Raw genomic sequence first — 18,157 nt, forward strand, 5'->3', positions numbered from 1 at the left:
ATATGCATTAAATTAATTAATAACATATAACATACTACATGTGACATATTTTGTGACAAATGACAAATTGACAAAATAAAATGGTAGTCCATTTATACTTGGTGACTGAAATGGAGGGAGTAGTAATGGATTGTGGTTGTTTTATTTTATGTGATAAAATAACATAATCATACCTACTCTAACTAGACTAAGACCTACTATTTCTTGTGAAGACAAAAAGCAAAATAAAAGATACCATCCCTTGGCATATGTTCCCCCTCACCGGTTTTCATATACAAAAAGAGGAGAATTTCTTCTCTTATGGTATCATTCATTTTATTCTATTCACATGCAACTTTTCTCTCACATTTATAGTTTATCTTTCTCTAAAAATATGAGAAGATTCAATCTAAATTGTTCATAAAAATTACTAATATTATTAACGTAATATATGAGTATTAGTAATCAATTTTAAGCTAGACTACTAAATAAATATCTAGTAAATATTATTTAGTAGTGATAAGGGCTAATCTTGGGTACAATCAATAGGAGGGTCTATAAATTGGGATTTTGGAGGATCATCCTTATACTCATCATAGCTCAAGAACAAGTGAAGGTAGGAGACCTTACTTGTGCCCATAAATCCGAAAATTACAATGTAAGGGACATTGTTTTTCTTATTAATCTCTTATTTTGTTATGCATGCACTAGATCTAAAGAACACAAATTAAAAAGTTAATTAGTTCATTATTAGAAGAGTCTAATAATAGGTATATGAACCTAACATGTGGTGTCACCAATGGTACATGGAATGGAGAAACTTCACGGATCCTCGAGCTTAGGTGGGGAATTCCCTTGAAGAATTGCACTACTTATTTTTGTAAAGGCAATGGTTTCAAGCTTCCTTATGGACTTCTTCTTGATAAGGATATATTTCATGTATTTGCATAGGTCGGAACATGGTTGATTAGCTGTGTGAATGGTATAGAAACCTCTAAGTTCTTCACAATCTCCATGAACTTTCCAAGTTGCTCATCAAGCTTGAGCTTGGCTTGCCGACTTGGGAATGGAAGTCTAATCACAATAGGCTCTTTCTCAACTTCTTTGGCCTTCTCTTCACTTCTCTTCTTGGATGAGTCATTGTTAGTTGACTCCACCACCTTAGGATTTCTCCTTAACGGTTCTAGCACATCACTTTGCTTGACATTCTCCTCAACAATATTCTCTTCAATTGGCATCTTTAATCCCTCATACCTTACCACTCCTCAAGTGGATGTCATTGATGATCTCATATCTTGTAGGAGGATTACCTTGAGGAGGTAATTGTCCTTTTTGTCTTTGGGAGCTAGAAGAGGCCAATTGGGACAATTGAGTTTCCAACATTTTGGTGTGAGCAGGGATATTCTTGATGGTAGTGTCTTTGGCTTAGCTATCTCCCTGCATTTTACAAAAGAAATATTGTTGGCTCTTTTGCATTTGGAGAACCGCTTTTTGAACATTAAAAGCTTGGTCATTGGGTTGATTGTACGTAGTATGGTCTTTGAGTAGGATTTCTCATTTGAGGTGGGGTGAATGTGGGTTGAGGGTTTTGAACATTTTGGCTTTTGTATGAGAAGTTTGGGTGGAATTTGGTGTTTTCATTGTAATAATTGGAATAAGGGGTGATATTCCTGTATGCTTAGAAAGCATTCACTTGCTCACTTGTGCCCCTACACTCTTGTTGATCATATCCCAAAGTTCCACAATTCTCACACACTCCATTTGGAATAGAAGATGTTGCTACCATTGCATTGACATGTTGCTTGGGTGATTTAGAAGCTTTATTGAGCTTGGCCATGGCTTTCTCAAATTTCAAGTTTATTGTGTCAATATGAGCACTTAGTTGGGCACCCAAATCGGCACACAATTGTGTGACGGAGTCAACTTCATGTCTTCGTCCCCTAGTAGCTTTTCTAGGCCTACTATATTGAGAGTTGTGATCCGCCATTTCTTCTATCTTTGCCCAAGTTTGGTTGTCATCTACCTTGGTGAATCTTCTATTAGAACCCATGTTGAGCACATTCCTTGAGTCTTCATACAACCCATTCCAAAATTGTTGAACAAGAAACCATTCACTTAGTCCATGATGAGGACAAGAGCGACATATATCTTTGAATCTCTCCCAAGCCTCATATAGAGACTTTTCATATCTCTGCTTGAACCCGGTGATTTGGGCTCTCAACATGTTAGTCTTCTCCGGAGGATACAACTTCTTGTAAAAGGCAAGTGCTAACTTCTTCTATGAATCAATTGCAAGGGTAGCCTTGTCTAGGCTCTTTAACCATTGCTTTGCGGCTCCGATAAAGGAAAAAGGAAACAGCAACCATCTAATTTGGTCTTGAGTTACTCCCGTTTGGGAGATTGCATCACAATAGTCACAAAAGGTCTCTAAGTGTAGATGAGGATCTTCACTAGCCATCCCTCCAAATTGACTTCTCTCAACTAGTTGCATGAATGCGTATTTGGCAATGAAGTTACCGGTTAAGTGGGTGGTGTTGGAGTACTATTTGGTAGGTTCTCCTCGGTTGGTACGGAATGAGATTAAAATTTAGGCACAGTGGGTTGATTTTTTGGTTGGTTTTGAATTGGGTTCTCATCTCCTTCTCTTGCAAAAGGGTTGGTAAACTCAACACTATCCGGTTGGACAACACCAATGTCCACAAGTTCTCTAATACCCAAACTTGTTGAACTTTTTCTAACGATTCTTCTAATGTTGGTCAAGGTTTTCTCAATCTCGGGATCAATAGGCAAAAGATTGACTTGTGATCTCCTAGACTTGCAAAAAGCAAACAACTAGAAAACAATCAAAACTACCTTGAGGAGTTTGACTTCCCCAAGACTAATAAAGACACAACTAAAAACAACAAATGATAACAATTCAATTGAACACCATCCCCGGCAACGGCGCCATTTTTGATTCGGTTGAAAACTTTGTCGTCTAAGCTAACTGATACGGCTATCGCAACCCTATCAAAGATAAAACCTAACGGTCTCAACTAAAATGTAGCAGAGGCAGTCGAGTATCGAATCCACAGGGAGGTAATGTAACTATAGCTGTCTATTCTAATCCTATGGTAACAATTGGGGGGTTTGATTAAATTTGATTCTAAACTAAGAGTAATAAGAGCAATAAATTACGATTTAACTATCAGGAAGAGAAAAACATGTCGGGATTTCGGTTCACTACGGTAGTCCAACAACTCGGCAGTAAATGACTCAGATGAACTAATGTGAGACGGATGTTAGAAGGTCCTTTCGGTCCACTTCCTATCTTAAAATACCACTAACTTAACTTTCGTCCTCATTAGGTCAGTCTACTGTTTATAGCAGGCCTATTTAGTCCAATCTTTCGATCCAGGATTAATTGTAGCCAGTTTAATGGGTGACATAGAAGCGTGCACTCAACTAGGTCGGGAATTACAGTTAAATTGCTATAGTGACAGAGTCTCTTATCAGTTCATCTAATTCATTCACTACATCGTCATTTTCCTACCGCAGATTCCCTAATCCCAACATGAAAGGGTTTAGTTACTCATGTTCGTAATTAATCTAACAGCAATTAGGTTCCCGGCAGAAGACATAATGAAATAACAATAAAATGCAATAAAGGAAATTAGGGAAAGGGAGAATGATAACATAAACAAGAAATTAGAGCAACAAGTGATTATTATTAATAAAGAGAAAGGAGGGATTACAATCTGAGCAAATCCGGCGTAAAGAACACTGAATCCGAGCGAAATAATAATCCCAAGGCAAAAGCAACAGTGGAGAAGAATAAAGTACGTAGCAAGGTACTGTAGTTCTTCTAGTATCAAAGGTAGTAAAAAGAGTGTCTAATAACCTAATTAACTTAGGTTTAAATAGAAAAAAGAACTAAGGTCTACGGAAATAACAACTCACGGACTAATTAAAAGCCCATGCCCGTGAAAACCTCTCGATCGAGTGGATTAAACCACTCGATCGACCAACAGCTCAGCAGAAGCTCCTCGATCGACCAACAGGTCACTCGATCGAGGGCTTGGTCTTGTGCAGCTTACTCGATCGAGTAAGGGACAATTCGATCGAGCATCAGGGGGTATAGAAACCACTCGATCGATCAGCAAACAACTCGATCGACTGATTTCGTCTTCATTCCAGCTCACGTCTTCACCCATGTGTCTCGTAATGCGTGCCATGATGCTTCCAAGTGTAGTATCTTACTCTGGGACAATCCCGTCTCCTCTAAATGCATGCAAAAAGGGCAAAAAGGGATGTGGTTCCACTACTTTCGCGAACATTCCTACAAAAAGGACAAAATACACCAAAGTAGCCAATTCGGGGCAAAATACCATAAAAATACTATAGAAATGCATAGAAATACGTCTTTGAAATAGGCTAAAAAGACTATACATTAGGCACGTATCAAATCTCCCCAAACCAAACCTTTACTCGCCCTCGAGTAAACTCAAAACTAAACTAATGGAACGGAAATGATAACTCAGAGCTAGCTTAACTTGTCTACTTGATCCAATTTAATGCAACGAAGATCAACAGTTAAAGCCAAGCAGTCAGTACGCAAACGAATTATGGGCTGTTTAGAAATAAAGCTGACCTATTGACCTTGCAAGACCAACAAAACTGGACTCTCACGTGGTCACTCTTCTCTCATGAAGCAAAGGGCAAATGTAATATGTAAAAGAGAGAAGAAAGGACAGTCACTCACCTAACTGCGACCTACATAGCATGCATGCAACAAAAATGAAAGACAATTCAAGTACTAATGCACAAATTCCAACCAATAATGTCCGTCACAGCCGAGGGTTTGCAAATAATATGGGAATAGTGAGGTTCAGGTGAGAAAAGGAAAAACAAGTTATGGAAGTGTGGAGGTAAGAGCGTCAAGCTAGTTCCTAACAGGACCATAATGAAACCATCCGGATCTCAAACTGACTGAAAAACTAAGTACTAGTGCCCTTCACTTGGCACAAAACTCACTAGACTCAAAGCACAATATCCTCAAAAAAATATGGGATAGAACGGAGGAGTCAGACGGTCGCAAACTTCCCTTTTAAAGACACCGTCTGAAATAACTAACTGAACAACAACCCTTGTCGATTGTACATCTTCGAACATCTTCTCAACTCTGACAAGAGGGTACAACTTTTTCCACAATCTCTCTTTCTTTCTTTTTCATATCAGCTCTTTTTCTGTTTTTTTTTTTCATATATTTTTTTTTCTTTTTTCTTTTTTCTTCTTTCACGTTTTCTTTCTTTTTCTTTTTCAATGCTTTTTTTTTTCTTTTCTTTCTTTCCTCCTTCCTTAATACAGACACCAACTCCCAACAAGAATGACATGCCAAACTGCAGTGGAAAACATACCAAAAAAGGACAAACTAACTAGCTTGACTAGGCAGGCTTAGTTTGGAATGTAGCTAATGGGTCAAAAAGGCAAGTTTTGGCTAATGGGTGAAAGATATAAAGAAAGGGGAATTTGCAAGACCCTCCCTGCATGTGACACCAACCACAAACCCGAATATGTGCATTTGACGAGAAATTAAATGTCATAAATGTGCAAATGAAACGAACATGCTATGCAAGGAGTACTACTCTCAAAATTCCTAGTGAACTGGTCATGAATGTCACCAGTTATGGCTCTAAAACTCAGAATTTTTAAGTAGTTTGCCAGTTTATAGGTCAAGTCTAAACAGTCATCATATATTTGAACAGAAATTCGTAGATTATGCGTATGACAAGGCTAATAACTATCAATAAAAGTGCAAGGCTCAAGTAAAATGACAAGTTATAGTGCAATTTCATCACGGGAATCTACCGTTCCGACTCAACCTATATGCAAAAATAAACGTGAAATGTTTTTGAATTTTTGAAATTTTTCTAATTTTTTTTGAAAATAATTAACAATGCAAGCGGGAAATTGAACGTGAATGCAAAACAAATGCAGATGCAGACTCAAAAGGATGCAATACCCTCCCCAAACCAAAACGGACAACGCCCTCGTTGTCCTCCAGCATACACCAGCAGAAAGATGGGGGATGGGGGTATACAACCAGCAGAATAAAAATAAAGGAGACAGAATGAAAAGAGTAAGAAGTACATACAAAAGCGAACTTCCCCAAACTAGCCAGAAAACTGGGGAAGTGAGTAGACCAGTAGCTACTCGTCGTCGGCACCGCCATCTCCCAGGTACTCCGACTCAACAAAACGGTCTCCCCAAACCAGCAACAAACAAGGGGGACCTCTAATCGTCATCTCCAGCCTGATCCTCCGGACCGGGTGTGAACGGAGGGTCACTCGCCTCCTCTCTGGCAGCTCGCTGTGCCGCCTGCTCAGCCCGTAACCGCACCTCTCGTGCTACCGGTGTCTCCTACGCCTCCTCCTCTAAGTCAGAAGGTAGTGGAGGGTACCCGTCCGCTGGGTATCGGTAGAAGGAGGGATGCGGCCACCCCTCTGGAATTGGTCGCCGGGCTCGGATATGGAACTCGTAGAGCGGGAATACAGCTAAAGCCATATCCCGTCTCATCTCAGTAATGTACCTGCACATATCCAAAAGCAAGGCATCACGACGCCCTTGGTCCATGACCTCGGGCGCCCCTAAAACAGGAGGGCAAACAAAATTGGCCAGAAAGGGAAGGAAGGAGGTGGAGTGAGTGAAGGTGTAGGTGTGGGAGTCTGTGTGGGTCCAGTCTGAGTCTGAGCCGGAGTCTTAACCTGAGGGGTAGATGACTGTCCGGCCTCCCGCTTCCTCTTCCTAGAAGAAGAAGTAGGGGTGAAGGTAAGGTGGTAAGTGGGTGGGGGTGGCCTCGCTCCCTCAGCAACAGACGGGAGCGGTAAGAGTGGAGGAAGGGTAGGGCACGGCAAGGTAACAGACGTGGAACTACAAATCTTCCACGTCCTCGCGCCCTTCACCTTTGGTAACCAGGTCAAGTCAGCCATGGCAGCCAAGTCAAGGTAGGCCTGCCTATCGGGTACAGTAAGTCCAGGCTCAGTGGGGTAGAGGTGGCGGGCAATCCTAGTCACTAGCCCGCCGCAGACAACAGCGGTCTTGACCCGAGTCCCAATTCCGTTCCAATGCTGAGCTACCAAGTAAGCAATGTTTAGAACAAACGGGGTACCGTAGTCAATGTTGAGGTACCCCGCGAGAATTGCTAGCTCAGTGTTGGTCACGTTATTGGGCTCAGGTCGCCCAAAAATGGTCTCTCCTATCAGTCTCAAAAAGTAACGGGGAGCAGGTAAGTGTACATGGGCTCCCTTCCGTGTGGGGAAGGGAGTGTGAGAAAGTGCAGCCCAAAGTGGCTGAAGGAGATCTCGAGGTGGGTCGGTGGGGCCGTCACTAACTAGGCCTAAAACCTCCCCAAACCTGGCCAAAGTACAATGGTGCGACTCGTTACGGAGTCGAAAGTGAATGCAAGAACTGGAGTGGTCAGCAGTGTAAGAGTCGGTGTCAAAAGAGTAGGAGCTAAAAAACTCGTATGTAGGGGTACGAATAGCAGCTTCCTGCATGGTTATCAGACCCGACATACCCGTCCCGTTCAACAAGCTACAGACCTCCTCATAAATACCTAAGGTCTCTAGGTCAGTCCGTGCAAGGAAACGGGTGGAGGAGAGAGGGCAACGAAGTAAAGCGGCTAACCGAGTCCGGTGAGCCGCGGAAACGAAACGTACCGTAGGTAACGCCGGTAAAGGAGTAAGAGTGCCCTCTCCCGTAACAGCAGCCCCAGAAGAGCTGGGAGTAGACACGACTAGCTGACTAGCCTGCTCTCTCGGCCTAGGTGGCAGCATGCCAGGCGTCGGGAAACGAGGGATGAATCCTCTTTCCAGCATAATGAAGGGCCTGGTAGGGGTAGAAGTAACAACTGGAGCTGCGGTGGTGACTAAGGCGGAGCTAGTGGCAACAGCAGGGACCACTGACTCGCTCGAGGATGGACTGGAAGCAGTACTAGTAGAAGGTAAGGAACTGGCGTCCATCCTGCAACATGATAAAGGGCATGATAAGAGAACAGCTGCTAACCGTGGTTAAAACAACACGTTAACCAACATGTGACAGCACATAAAGGCCCTATCAGTCGAAAAATTCGACTTCCAGCAGATAAAATCCAACAATCCTCAACAAATTCGAAAGGCAGCACGTGAGTGGTGGTAAAATGATAACGTAATGACTGCTAAAGGGGGCTAACACAGCATGAAAACCACATATGGAAGCATGTAAGACTCCTAGCAGTCGGAGATTCTGACTCACAGCGCATGATTTCCCAGTAATTTACATCAAGTAATGGCGATAGGGGACGGTAAAAAGCAGTTAACAACAGCAATAGGTAAGCATGGACTGAGGTTAAACAAAGCAAGACAGCATAAGACCGTCTGACATCGAAAAACTCGACTCAGGAACCCTAATCGCGGAAATCTTGTGCAAATTTCGAATTAAACATGTGGAAACAGTGAGGAATTGGGATAAGATCATCAACAAGCTAATTAAGGGCATATAAACACAATTAAATCGAAAAAAAATCGACTAGACATGGATTTTTCGAACCCTAATTCAAAATCACCTCAAGAAATTCGAATTATTCGAAGAGAAAAGGCAAAGAGTGTGAATGAGACACTTACTTGATGATGATGATCCTATAAAAGCGATTAAACTTCAAATAACCAAGCAACAAAGGCGGATTTTAATCGAAAAAACCGCAAACCCTAATTCCCTTTAAAACAGTGAAGATGAACACAAATAGAGGGGAAAACAAGGGGCTATTGAAGATTAAAGTCCTAGCAATGGAATGTAGGTGACAGATTTGGTGAATTTGGGCAAGAAAATGGGGATTTGGGGGAATGTAAATCGCAATTAGGGAGGGGGTTAGAAGGAATTAGGGATAAAATGAAAATAGAATTAGGAAAATAAGAGTTTTAAGAAAGAAAACTCCCATGTCCTATTCATACCACTCGATCGAGTGGTTTTTAAATCACTCGATCGAGGACTTTTGATGTCCCTTCTGCTCGATCGAGTAAGCATCCCCTCGATCGACCTGTTCCTCCTTGGCTTTTCTCGATCGAGTAACCAGACAGCTCGATCGACCCAATTTCCACTCGATCGAGTACAAAAAGTACTCGATCGAGGACTTCCTCTTGTAGACTCTTGGATTTCCGTCTTTACTCCCTTGAATTGCGTGAGACTTCCCCAAACCTGCATAAAACACATCCAAACACATCCCAAAATACCAAATACGCAGAAAATACAGTCTATAGTCTTATGCTATGCTAAAAATTGTCTAAAATAATTGTCCTAATTAAAACGTAATAAAGCAAATTCAAAAGAAAGTCAAACGAATTGTCTATTACAATTTGTTACACGGGGCATTTCCCCGTTTAATTCTCATCAGCTTTCAGTAGCCCCTTCGTGGGCTTCGATGGAGGACGTCACTTCAAAGAATGCGACCGACCTCTTCAGTTTCCATGAACTCGAATCACCATTTGCGACAGTAGGAGGAATGTAGTTCCAATCTATGTAGGTTCGAACTTTCTTCGTTCTTGCTCCTCTGTCATCTTCTTTGGCATCCTTGCTTCCAATTTGATTGATAATGGCCACACCATGTCCCTTGACAGTCCCATCCTTGCTTTCATCCGCACTGCAGAAGGGAACAGACGAACTTTCCTCCTTCTTGCTCTCAACTGAGGCGGAGGGTTAACAATAAAAGCAATATTCTCCAAATTTTCATCTGGAGCGTCAACAATAGGAACAATAGAAGAAAGAGCATTGCAAGGTTGAACTTGCATGGGGCTCTCCGGAACTTGGACCGATGAAAAATCAGCTCCTCGTCCCCTACCTGAAAGGTCAAAGTCTTCCCACTAACGTCTATCACTGCACGGGCAGTGGATAGAAAAGGTCTCCCTAAAATAATAGGGGTGTGTGCATCTTCGGGGATATCTAAGACAACAAAATCGACGGGAATAAAGAACTTCCCGATCCGGGACAGTACGTCTTCTACTATACCTAATGGCCGTGATGACTATGGTCGGCCATCCGGATGATCATGTTGGTGCTACTCGTTTTTGTCAAACCAAGTCTCTTAGCCAGAGACAAAGGTAAGACACTTACGCTAGCGCCTATATCGCATAGCGCATTATCAATCAACTGCATACCGATATGACACGGAATCGAAAAACTACCCGGGTCTGATTGCTTAGGGGGTAACTTATTTTGAAATAGGGCTGACCCCACCTCAGTCAAAGCTACGGTCTCACTGTCATTTATAGTCCTCTTACGTGCTAAAATTTCTTTCATAAACTTTAAATAAGAGGGTACCTTAGTCAGCAATTCAGTGAACGGCACGGAGACTTCCAAGTTCTTCAAAAGTTCAACAAATTTGCCAAACTGTTGATTAACTTTGGTATTCTGCAGCTGCCTCGGGAAGGGAACCGTGATAGGTATCTCGAGTCCCTTGTTTCTCGCTTCCAAAGTGTCTTCTGGTGCAAGTTCGGTATCCTTTGGACGCCTTTTACCTCTCGAACGAGGTCTTTCCGGTGATTTCTCGCTTAAACGAGCACTAGCAGGCTCTCGAATAAGCTTCCCGTCATCAATATCACTCGATCGAACAATATGCTCACTCGATCGAGCAGTCTCCACATCAAAATCCGTCGATCGAGTAACATTACCACTCGATCGACCAACCTCAGCTTCCTGTTCACTCGATCGAGCAGAAAGACTACTCGATCGAGGGCTTTCTTCACCATTTTCACTCGATCGAACACCAGCCTTTAGTCGATCGAGTAACTGCTTTGTCGTGAGCCCTTTTTTCTTGACAGAATACTGTTCATCATCGATTCTGACTATCTTGGGTCTTATTTCTTCACTTCTGGTCCCTCATAAAAAAGACCGCTTCTCAATTCTATCAGGTTTACCGTCTCATGTGGGTTCTTCTCATTTTGAGTCGGTAATTGACCCGACTTCCTCGAGGATTGGTTTGCAGCAAGTTGGGCAACTTGAGTCTCAAGTGCCTTATGTGACGCGATTTGCTGTTGATTTTGTTGATCATTCAGCTGCAATTGCTTCGATATGGCTTGCATCATGGACTTTAACTCGCTCATTTCGCTCACCCCACTAGAGGATGATGCACCTTGGTTAGGAGGGTTGAAGGATGGAGGCTTCTGATAGCCTTGTTGCTTCTGGTGTGGAGGAATATATGGCTGCTGCGTTGGAGGAGCCGTGGGGTTGAGCACGTTCTGATTGCTCCACCTCAAATTGGGATGGATATTCGGCTCGTAGTAACTGTTGTTCTGCCTGTAATGTTGAAAGGCAGCGCATTGCTCAAAAGGATCGGGGACAATGATCCGAGACATGTCCCTCTCCTCCGTATCTCCCTGAGACGAAAGGACCGTCGTCACAAAGCATTAACCTGGTACATTCCTCCTTTGGAAACTCCTCCTAGCTCATACTTGTCGAATCTTGCAGTGAGGGCTTCAAGTGCCGCGACAGAAGTAGATTCAGCGGCTCTTCTCTGATTTCCTCTCGAGTTCCCATATTCAGCTTTATGGGTGGCCAGATCATCAATGATCTTCCACCCCTTGGTTGCTCCCAAGTTTTCAGCAAATCGGCCATTGGCAGTGGCATCTAAAACGGCCCTGTGATCATCATACAGTTCATTATAAAAATGGTTGCACAAGCTCCATTTTTCGATCCCATGGTGCGGTATGGTGCGCACTAGCTTCTTGAATCGAACCCATGCCTCGTGGAAGGTCTCGTCGGGCCGTGTTTAAAGCTCGTTATCCGAGCTCTAATGGCAATAGTCTTTGAGGCGGAGAAATACTTCTTATAAAACGCCAAAGCTAGCGAATTTCGATCGATTATCCCTCGCCTTCCCGGTCCAAATCCCTATACCACTCCCTTGCAGCATCGCGGAGTGAGAAAATGAACATGGTTTCTTTCACTTGGTCAGGAGTCACGCCAGTTGGTGGAGACATGGAACTGCAATAATCAATGAATATTTCCATGTGCTTGGCTGCATCTTCATTAGCAGCTCCCCCAAATAGATTCCTCTCGACCAAATTTATAAGGGACGGCTTTGGCTCGAATTTTCTTGCCTCCCCAGGTAACGTGAATCCCTTGTAGAGAGCTGCTGTAGGTTCGAGTGACTAGCAATGGTCGCTTCTTCGGCCATCTCAGAACGCCTACGGAAAAGTGACGGTTTCAAGCGAAGAGGTAGAAAGCGGAGAAGACGGTGGGTTGTCCTCGAACAGTTCGTTCTCGTAGTAATTGGAACGAGAACTGGACTCTTCCTCTAACTGTTGTTCTTGAAATAATCTCCTCTTTACGTGCAAAGATCTTTCAATCTCAGGATCGAATGGTAGTAGTGGACCACCTTGCGACCTGCGCATAAGAAGAAACTACAACAGAAAATGAGAATAGTCCAAGGAACGGGTGTCCCTTAGACCGAAAAAAGACTAAAATAAGACAACTAATAAATTGAACAATTGCCTCCCCGGCAACGGCGCCAAAATTTGATACGGCTATCGCAACCCTATCAAAGATAAAACCTAACGGTCTCAACTAAAATGTAGCAGAGGCAGTCGAGTATCGAATCCACAGGGAGGTAATGTAATTATAGCTGTCTATTCTAATCCTATGGTAACAATTGAGGGGTTTGATTAAATTTGATTCTAAACTAAGAGTAATAAGAGCAATAAATTACGATTTAACTATCAAGAAGAGAAAAACATGTCGGGATTTCGGTTCACTACGGTAGTCCAACAACTCGGCAGTAAATGACTCAGACGAACTAATGTGAGGCGGATGTTAGAAGGTCCTTTCGGTCCACTTCCTATCCTAAAATACCACTAACTTAACTTTCGTCCTCATTAGGGCAGTCTCATTTATAGCGGGCCTATTTAGTCCAATCTTTCGATCCAGGATTAATTGTAGCCAGTTTAATGGGTGACATAGAAGCGTGCACTCAACTAGGTCGGGAATTACAGTTAAATTGCTATAGTGACAGACTCTCTTATCAGTTCATCTAATTCATTCACTACATCGTCATTTTCCTACCGCAGATTCCCTAATCCCAACATGAAAGGGTTTAGTTACTCATGTTCGTAATTAATCTAACAGCAATTAGGTTCCCAGCAGAAGACATAGTGAAATAACAATAAAATGCAATAAAGGAAATTAGGGCAAGGGAGAATGATAACATAAACAAGAAATTAGAGCAACAAGTGATTATTATTAATAAAGAGAAAGGAGGGATTACAATCTGAGCAAATCCGGCGTAAAGAACACTGAATCCGAGCGAAACAATAATCCCAAGGCAAAAGCAACAGTGGAGAAGAATAAAGTACGTAGCAAGGTACTGTAGTTCTTCTAGTATCAAAGGTAGTAAAAAGAGTGTCTAATAACCTAATTAACTTAGGTTTAAATAGAAAAAAGAACTAAGGTCTACGGAAATAACAACTCACGGACTAATTAAAAGCCCATGCCCGTGAAAACCTCTCGATCGAGTGGATTAAACCACTCGATCGACCAACAGCTCAGCAGAAGCTCCTCGATCGACCAACAGGTCACTCGATCGAGGGCTTGGTCTTGTGCAGCTTACTCGATCGAGTAAGGGACAATTCGATCGAGCATCAGGGGGTATAGAAAACACTCGATCGATCAGCAAACAACTCGATCGACTGATTTCGTCTTCATTCCAGCTCACGTCTTCACCCATGTGTCTCGTAATGCGTGCCATGACGCTTCCAAGTACAGTATCTTACTCTGGGACAATCCCGTCTCCTCTAAATGCATGCAAAAAGGGCAAAAAGGGATGTGGTTCCACTATTTTCGCGAACATTCCTAAAAAAAGGACAAAATACACCAAAGTAGCCAATTCGGGGCAAAATACCATAAAAATAGTATAGAAATGCATAGAAATACGTGCTGAAATAGGCCAAAAAGACTATACATTAGGCACGTATCACTAACCAATCAAAACAATATTTATAATCTCAACTAACTACTCTTAGTAGAGTGGCAAGTAAAGGTCGGATCCTAAGGGACGGGTGTTGTATTGATTTATCTGATGTAGAGAGTTGTGTCTTAGTGTGTCACGAATTGGGTTGAGATTGAGGGTTGCAAACTGAAGTACTTAACAATGAAATGTAAAGAAATGAATGCAAAGCAAAGCAAGTAAACAAAAAGGGTTTGTAAATAATTGATTAAGGCACTAGGGTGTCATGGGTTTATAGGGGGAATCAGGGTGAAGATCATACAAACATGTTTACAGAGATGCAAGAAAATTATTGTTGTAGTGGAATCGAGTTAGTTTATGTCTTATAATTTCTAGGCAGATTTGGGTCCTGTAGCCGAGTCGGTCAAGACTTTACAACACCTAGAAGTCGACTTAGTTTCTTCCTAATCAGTTATATGCATGGTCTAACAAGCCTTGAGTGAGTTTATATCTTACAAGTCTTGTTGAATGGATAAGAGATTCATGCTAGGTTGTCACTCAAGCAACTCATCAATCATAACATGTGCATAAGTTAAAACTACAACAAGCAAGCAATCTTATGAAAACATATTAAATTCAGTATGGATCTACGCCCATGATTAATTCCCTTAATCCCTCATTAACCCTACCTAAGAGACTACTCACTCAGGGTCATGGTAAACAAAATAATAGGGGTAAAAGGAATTATACCAATTTAAGGATGATCCAAATAATAAGCAAAGAATAATAGAAGAAAACTTGATGAATGATGAACAGTTGTCAATTATTAAATAAACCCCAAATAGTCTTCAAATTACCCAACTAAATCTATGAACACTTGAATGATTAAAGAGAGATTAAGATTTGATTAATATTGAATTGTGTGATTACAACTAATAAGCTCTACTAAACTAGATTAGGAATTGGTAAATTAACTTGATGATTAATCCCCTAACACAAAGGGGTATTTATACTAAGTACAAGTATTAGAGTACCTAAGGGCATAAATGACGATTAAGTCCCTAAGAAAAAGATTAACGCCTTGCAAGTCCTCAAGGAGCCTCATGACCTTCCTATAGGGAGCCGCCCGTCCTGCTTGTGGGATGTTCCGAGGGTTGAGCCTCGGGACGCCCAATCTGAGCTTCAGGACGCTCGGGCAGCTCTAGGGACGCCCAGATCATTAGGCAGCGTGGTTTCTCTTCTCTTGGCTGCCTCAAGATCCGTGGGGATCATTGAGGGGTCATGGGGGTCTTCATCATTGCGCATTCTACAACTTCTATCTACTTAAGCCTTTAGTATCGGTCTCGTCTTTGATGCTTGGTCGCTAGATGCGATCCATTTACCTCTAAATTTCTCCATAAATGCAAGGCTTGCATTCCTCTCCTACCAAGGACACAAAACCTCAAAGAATATATAAAGTGAGAAGCTAAAGATAAGAAACGACCCTAATACATGCAAGGAAGCATAGGAACGAGGCTAGTTCAGGGACTAAAAGTGTGCAAATATGAGTCACATCAATCGGTAGTATTAAATTATTTACGTAAGATAAATTTAATCTAAATTGTTTACGTAAGATAAATTTAATTAAAATTAAATAAAAACAAATGCTTGTAATCATAACAATTCTTGAATATTATTTGCCGAATTAAACATTTTATACAAGAAAGCACCATAGGTGACTTGAAATTACGCCATTTCTTTTAATATAATTCTTATCCTTCTCCCAATTGTTCCTCCATTCACCTTCTACGTCGCGATCGTCAATCTCTTAATTATCTAGAATAGCTTGAATGTTGAGTACGACAGTTGCTATTTCTGAAGTAAGTTGGATAGGCCCAGTAGACAATTTAGATGTCATTTTCCTTGTAAGAGGCCTTCTCGGCCTAGGAACGAGTGGGTAAGTGTCACACCCAGGTAAAAAATCCCAACCTAGCGCTTGCAAGATCAATAAATTTCTGACGATTGACCATCACCCTTTCCATGAACTCCTCCCCAATTAAGAGCGTCAGATCTCTATTGAGCAACTTGTCATAGCTTTCAAGGGTTGTTATGAAGAAGGGGTCGCAATATGGTGACGGCAAAACACCAATATTCTTGATACTTAAAAGAATTTGTAGTCGAAAAAAAAAAAGTAAAATATGAGTAAATCGTAGAGTTTTATAGGGAGTATGGATAATATGAGGATTAGATTGGCGGGAGAATTAGGCATGAATAAAAAACAAAGTTGCATTTTTTTTAATTAAAAATAATGAAAAGTAAATTGGGATTAACCTTCCAACTTCCACCGTAAACTTGTTCAACACAGAAAACCCTAACTAATCAACTTCATCGCCTTCATCTTCTCAAAACAACCTTCATCAATTTAAAAATGTCGAAGAGTTTTGATTTAAATGCTGTGTATATCGAGGAGGAGGGAGAAAACGAAATCATTGAAGAGAATGACACAACCAATGAATTGTTACGGCATGCAACACACGTTCAGGAAGGTAATGAAGACAATCAACCAGCTATTGTGCCTACGGTTGGTGCGGAATTTGATTCACGGGAACAGTTTGCCACTTTCTGTTTTACTTATGGTTATAAGACGGGGTTTGAATTTCATGTTCGTAGTAGCCAACTTTTGGCGCCCTTCAGGGAGCAGGGGGTACTTCGTAACGGAGTGGGGGATAAAGAACCGCGATTCCACATGATGAACAAGATTAGGCTTATGTGTTAAGAGGATAATACTACGAAGAAACGCTCGTGTATAACACTATGTAAAATGTTTGTATTTGGGAAATTAAATCACGACACTGGGAAATTTGTAATTTGTACTTGTGATTTGGTACATAATCACGATTTGAATCCTGAACTTAGCCGGCATGTTGTCAATTATAGGCACATAAGCGAATATTTCAAAACCAAGTTGATGTTGAACGACAGAGCTGGCATACCAATTACCTGAAACTTCAACACATTAGTTAGGGGGTTGGAGGGATTCATAATCTAAATTTTAATGGGCAGGACGCGAGAAACTTCATTAACATCGAACATCGCAAAACTAGGTTTCGTGGTGACGCTAAAGAGGTCTTATATTATTTCGAGGCCTTAAAAGCGTAGAATCCAGATTTTTACTACGTTGTTGAAAGGGATGCGGATAATTAGCTGTTGAACATTTTCTGGTCTGATGTACGATGTCGTGCCATATACAAGGCTTTTTGTGACCCATCGTCGTTCGATTGTACATTCCTAAGCAACAGATACCAGATGACTTTCAGTCCATTCATAGGAGTTAATCAACATGGAAGTACAGTATTATTTACGCGGCTTTAATTTCATACGAAGACACCGAGTCATTCGAGTGGGTGTTTGAGAAGTGGATAAAATGTATGGGGAGAGCTCCGACCGTCTTATTAACTGATCAATGCAAAGCAATGGAGGGGGAAATAAAGAAAGTGTTATCGGAGACTAAACATAGATTATGCCTTTGGCATATTCTTCAAAACGCGGATAAGAATTTAAAAGACCACCCACAATTTCCTCAGATTGACAAAGATTTGCGTACGCTTGTGCACGAGAGTATCACGAAGGAGGAATTATAAGATATGTGGGACGATTTTATGGAAAAATACAACTTGCAACGCAACAAATGGTTAAGGGGTGCATAGGATATGAGACAACGATGGATGCCTGTTTTTTGGAAAGACACTTTCTGTGCGGGTATGTCTTCTATTCAGAGGATAAAGGCCCTTTTCACTTTCCGTCATGGATATTAGAAAATATAAATTAAATAAATAAAATATAAATTAATTTAATTAACAGTATGTATAAAACAAAACATAACTTATTCATACCCAAATAAGCAAAAAAAGGGATTATTTAACAAGAATACTCCAAACTATTGATGGTCTTCCCAAAATACTCCGAATTTTAGTTTAACTCACAATATACCATACAATTACTCCCCTCTTCTCATATTATACTTGGGTCATTTTTAACCTGTAAAACCAGGTCAAAAGTCATGTAGGTGGCAGAGGGTCCTATTCCTATCAACCACCATCAGGAGTTCCTTCTTCTCCATTCACACCTTAGCATCCGACATCTACATCAACCACCTTCCGGCCTATGCACCACCACCATAAGTGCACCTTGCTTAAGTGCTTAACCCACCACTCATGCCACACACTTAACTACCGACCACCCTATTCACTCCAC

At 41.5% G+C, this 18,157-nt stretch overlaps 1 non-coding gene across 1 annotated transcript; it reads left to right on the top strand.

The window, feature by feature from the left end:
• The first annotated feature begins 2,096 nt into the window (after positions 1-2,096).
• Positions 2,097-2,203, top strand: LOC141625449 (small nucleolar RNA R71). The gene has a single exon (XR_012535228.1). It is a non-coding gene; the product is annotated as a small nucleolar RNA R71 (small nucleolar RNA).
• Positions 2,204-18,157: the final 15,954 nt, after the last annotated feature.

This window comes from Silene latifolia, chromosome X (assembly GCF_048544455.1).
Source record: "Silene latifolia isolate original U9 population chromosome X, ASM4854445v1, whole genome shotgun sequence".
Taxonomy (NCBI): Eukaryota; Viridiplantae; Streptophyta; class Magnoliopsida; order Caryophyllales; family Caryophyllaceae; genus Silene; species Silene latifolia.